This window comes from Psammomys obesus, unplaced genomic scaffold (genome assembly GCF_907164565.1).
Source record: "Psammomys obesus unplaced genomic scaffold, mPsaObe1.curated_primary_1811, whole genome shotgun sequence".
NCBI lineage: Eukaryota > Metazoa > Chordata > Mammalia > Rodentia > Muridae > Psammomys > Psammomys obesus.
In genome coordinates this window covers 2,433,207-2,438,782 of record NW_026585895.1, presented here as the reverse complement: position 1 = coordinate 2,438,782, position 5,576 = coordinate 2,433,207, and the positions used below count along the sequence as shown (strand labels likewise).

The window sequence follows — 5,576 nt, the reverse complement described above, 5'->3', positions numbered from 1 at the left end:
GTTCATGCCTAAGCTGGCCTTCAGAGGCTTCCAGACCACTCTGCCACACACAGGGTCTTCCAACCAAACTCCCCTCATGAGAGGGAACACACACTGGGCCTAGTCATCCTCGAAGTCCTCACAGGTAGCACAGGTAAACCATGCAACACACACACATGCACACACACGCACACACATTGCTGGGAAGCCTGTGCCTTGTAGCACTGTTCAGTCTTTCCCAGGAACTTCTGTCTTACTTGTGTGGTCATGTTGTTCTCCCTAAAGCTCTGGAGACGGCAGCGAGTAGATGGCATCTGTGTAGCCCTCTCCATAGTCTCCTTCGGCCAGAGATCTAAGACAAGATATTCAAGATAAGACATTAAGACTCAGAGCTTGAGGATCCGGGCAGATAGCTCAGTTGTCAGAAAGCTCACTAGCTGGAGACTCCAGTCCCCAGTCCATGAAATCAATCTCGGATGCTCTGTGCACACCTCTAATCAGCACGTACAAGGTGAAAGCAAGACAATCAGAAGTTCAAGGTCATCCTCAGCCACATCAGGATTTCAAGGCCACCTCGAGAGCCTGTCTCAACCCTCCTCTTCCAAGGACACAGAACTCAAAACAGATCAGAATTCTGAGATTAAAAATTAGAGGTGTTATTATTAATAAATGGCGACACAGGTTTTTTTCCACTTGTCAGGTACTATGATAAATATTTCAAATATATGTTTAATTCAATTCTTTAAATACCTATATAAGATAAGCACACGTTATAAGTAAAGAAACAGGCTTAAACAAGTAATTATGTTAGAATCTGCAACGGGTTAGGCAATTAATTACTAGTCAAATTTATATATATAGATATCTTCACCATGAAAAACTAACTCGTAATTCTTGTCACTCTAATAAATGTGTGTTGATCCTATTACAATACCACCTGTTACAATCCCACTACAATCTTCTAGGGCAAAGATCACCAAATATCTATTACATAATCAAGTTTGCAAAACAAAAATGGCATTTCTTTAACTCTATTCCAATTTTAACACCAAAAGACCTGAACGTTAAAACCGCCGGCCAGAGAGCCTGCCTGGCGCTGACCTAGGCCCTCTACACACAGGTCACAGTAGCTTGGTCTTCACGTGAGACTCCTAGCGGCGGGGCAGGGGCTGTCTCAGACTCTGCTGCCTGCCTGCGGTACCTTTCCCTTAGCTGGGCTGCCTCTCCTAGCCTCAATAGGAGGAGATGTGTCTAGTCTCACTGCAATGTCAATGTTATCCATGGGAGGGCTCCCCTTTTCTGAAGAGAAAAGGAAGAGGAGTGGATGGAGCCGTAAGAGAGGTGAGAGAGAGGGACCAGGAGGGAAAGAGCAAGGGGAAGGTTCCACAGGAATGTAAAGTAAACACAGGAATGTAATGTAAAATAAAATGTTTCATTATATTGAAGTTATTTGATTTACTGTTGCAAGAATATAATGTTTTTCTTTAAATAATTTATTTATTCTTATTTTTAATTTTATGTGCATTGGTGTTTTGCCTGTATCTGTAACTCCTGAAACTGGAGTTACAGAAAATGGTGAGCTGCCAGGTGGGTGCTGGGAATTGAACTCCGGGCATCTGGAAGAGCAGCCAGGGCTCTTAATCACTGAGCCATCTCTCCAGCCCCACATGCTTTTTTTTTTTTTTTTCACATTTTAAAAATATTTTACTTGTTTACTTATTACAATTTATTCACTTTGTATCCCAGCTGTAGCCCCATCCATCTCTTCCTAATCCCACCCTCCCTCCTTCTTTGCCCCCTATGCCCTTCCCTAGTCCACTGATAGGGGAGGTCCTCTTCCCCTTCCATCTGACCCTAGCCTATCAGGTCTCATCGGGACTGGCTGCATTGTCTTCCTCTGTGGCCTGACAAGGCTGCAACCCAGAAGGAGGTGATGAAAGAGCCAGACACGGAGTTCATGTCAGAGACAACCCCTGTTCCCTTTACTAAAGAACCCACTTGGAAACTGGGTAGCCTATGGGCTTCCTCTGAGCAGGAGGTCCAGGTCCTCTCCATGCATGGTTCTTGGTTGGAATATATCCTCTGAAGCCCCCTGCCCTGGGTCCAGGTTTTTTGGCTCTGTTGGTCTCCCTGTGGAGCTCCTGTCCTCTCCAGATCTTTCTATCCCCCCTTCTTCCATAAGGTTTTCTGCACGTTGCCCAAAGGTTGGCTATGAGTCTCAGCATCTCTTTCGATACCCTGGTGAGCAGAGTCTTTCAGAGGCCTTCTGTAGTAGGTTCCTGTCCTTTCCTTGTCTTCAACTACTTCCGATGTCTATCCTGTTTGCCTTTCTGAGTTGGTTTCAGCCTCTTCCCTAGGGTCCTCCTTGTTGTTTAGTTCTTTAGGATTATAGATTTTGTTATCCTTATCCTACATTATATTGCTAATATCTACTTGGAAGTGAGTATATACCATGTGTGTCTTTCTGTTTCTGGGTTATCTCACTCAGGATGATCTTTTCTAGTTCTCACCATTTGCCTACAAATTTCATGATTTCCTTCTTTTTAATTGCTGAGTAGTTTTCCATTGTGTAAATGTACCACAATTCCTGTATCCATTCCTCAACTGAGGAACATCTGGGTTGTTTCCAGATTCTGGCTATTATGAATAAAGCTGCTATGAACATAGTTGAGCAAATGTCCTTGTTGCATGGTTTGGCATCTTTCAGATATATGCTTAGGAGTGGTATAGCTGTATCCTGGTTCCAAACCCCGGAGACAACAATCAACATCCTGTGGACACCTTCCTGGTTGCAGTGGCTAGTGGAAGTCACCCTCACCATCCTCTGGAGGGGATGCCCTCTGGTACTGTGGGGGAGGCTCCATTCTGCTTGCTCGCCAGCTGCCTGGCTCACTGAAGTTAGAATCAGGCAGCACAGCACAGCCAGTGAGCACAGCTGAGCTGAGCTAGGTGTGGGACCCGGGTTCCATTCCCCTCCATCTCAGAGAAGCCTGTGGGGCACCTGAGCAGCTCTTGGCACAGAATGCGGTGTTTTTCTAAAAATCCCCTGTTGGAACTCAGCCTGAACACAAGTACAGAAGTGGGATAGCGTTGGACAGTTTGGCACTAGGACACACCACCTTCAAAAGAGGCAGTTTTTCAAAAATCACTCAGAAAGTCAAATGGTTTTATACATCATTTGGTACAAGAAATTTTAGATAGAAATACAAGCCAGGCAGTAAAATGCATAGCAGAATGCATGGGTGTGATCCAGCTAACAGCATCCAGACCCATCAAAGGCTCTCATTATCATAAATGATTTCAGTCTGCCGAGAGACGCATAGTCACTGGGAAAAGCCCTCAGAGTAATCATAGGCGGCAAGAACTATTAATCTTTCCGCTTCAGTGTGTGCTAGTAGACCAAAGGATAAACTCACCATGAAAAAAAAATATTACTGAGCTGAAAACAACAAATTCTCTTTCAGTTTAACAGACAAATGGTATTCTAAAGCTGAGTTACCATAGATGAAAGCAATTTCCTGATCTGAACAAAAGAAGCAAAAATAGCTTAGTAACCGACTCCAAAAATAACCTTCAGCGAAATACACATCGAATCTAAAGCAGTTTGCTTACCAAGACTGACAACTAGTCCATGGGGGCCTGAGCATCCCGCTAATTAGCATATGCTCTGGTCCACCCATCAGCTAGTTGAGCAAGGGGTTGACGGGTTATTCTTATTCTTGACCTTGTTCTACCCAACTCTCTACCGTGCAAGTCCTCACCTTTACTATCACGCATGCTCAGCCCTAACACTCTGAAGGCGTAGCCCATTCCCTCCTTTTCCTACTGGCTCCTAAGGCTCACCACAGACAGCTGTCCTGTGTCGCAGGAAGTGTAATAAACTGTCAACCGTTTTTTTTCCTTGAAGATACTTATGGACACTTTGAGCATCATTTTATAGAAAAGGAAACTGAGCAACAAAGTCACACATAATAAAATTCAGAGTAAGACAAGCATCAATAAACTATGCTCCTCAATCCTGCTCGCTCTCGAATAAATGAGAACAACAGTGAGGCAGCTAGGAAGGATCTGAGGCACAAAGGTCAGGAACTCATGCAATTTATCATCTAAAAGGAGAATTTTTTAATAAAAACATTGTTTAATCTTGAGACACAGCACTGACTAGACTGAAGCTAACAAACTGAAATACATAGTATTTATTGCTCTGGGTCACATCTTCAATCAAAAAAAGGAGTCCCCAAATCTCTAACCATAAGACAAAAATTCACAAAGATACATTTTAAAATGGGTTAAAGGGCATGGCCAATATTAATTTTTTTTGAGATTATAATTTAATCACAACTTTTCTCTCTTCCTTTTTCTCCTTCTCCTACAACAATGAACCCCTTCCCTCTCTCCTTCAAATTCATCGCCTTTTTTCACTAATTGCTATTGCATGTGTGTGTGTATAAACTAAATCCCAAATGTTTGATTTTATTAATGAAGACTCAGGAGCCAGATGCTAGGGTGAAAACTCACTACCTCAGAGAGGCAGAGAAAGCACCCAGCTGACCTTCCTCCTCAGCCAGTGTCCCAGAAGGGAAAAGTCCCTTCTCCTTCTGCACAGTCTTTTTTTTTTTCTGGGATTTTTTTAAATTTATTTATTTTTATTAACTACACTTTATTCACTTTGTATCTCCCCCATAAGGCCCTCCCTCCTCCCCTCCCGGTCCCATCCTCCCTCCCCCTTCTTCATGCATGCCCCTCCCCAAGTCCACTGATAGGGGAGGTCCTCCTCTCCTTTCTGATTTTAGTCTATCAGATCTCATCAGGAATGGCTGCATTGTCATCTGCTGTGGCCTGGTAAGGCTGCTGCCCCCTCAGGAGGAGGTGATCAAAGAGCAGGCCAATCAGATTACGTCAGAGGCAGTCCCTCTTCCCATTACTATGGAACCCACTTGGACACTGAACTGCCATGGGCTACATCTGTGCAGGGGTTCTAGGCTATCTCCATGCATGGTCCTTGGTTGGAGTATGAGTCTCTGGGAAGACCCCTGTGTTCAAATTTTCTGCACAGTCTTAAAAGCCCTTCAAACTGTATGTCCCTCCTCTCTGCTTCCTGTGTGTCTCTGTATCTGTCTTCTAGACATCCTCTCGCTCTCTGTGGTTTTCCTATGTTCACTTCCTGACAACGGGCTGCTTGCTCCACCTTGTGACCTAGGGTTAACTTTACTTAATCCTGTTTACAAAAAAAAAAAATCTCTTGGATTAAAGGTGTGTGCTAGGGCTGAGCCACACCACAACTAGAAACAGGTTTCTCCAGTACACAGACCAGGGTTCACACTGGATCAAGTATCCTGCAACATATTCCTAAATATAACCTGTTCAGTCCCTATCATGTCACTGGTATATATGTTTTCAGGACTGACTACGTGGCATTGGAGAACCAATTGTTGTATTCTTTCCTGGGTAAGCTTCTTCAGTCTTAGCATCTCTCAGCTGCCTGTAGTTCTTGGTGTATAGCTGAGGTCTCATGGGCTTTCCCCGTCACCTCTGATGTGTCTCATTAATGTGTGTGTGTGTGTGTGTGTGTGTGTGTGTGTGTGTGTGTGTGTGTG

The 5,576-nt window shown here is 44.0% G+C and overlaps 1 long non-coding RNA gene across 1 annotated transcript in view; it reads right to left on the bottom strand.

Moving 5' to 3' along the window:
• Positions 1–253: 253 nt before the first annotated feature.
• Positions 254–5,576, bottom strand: part of LOC129671389 (uncharacterized) — a 26,155-nt gene continuing 20,832 nt past the window's right edge. Inside the window, exon 3 of the long non-coding RNA XR_008719346.1 lies at positions 254–331. This is a non-coding gene — a long non-coding RNA (uncharacterized LOC129671389). The remainder of the gene's footprint in view (positions 332–5,576) is intronic.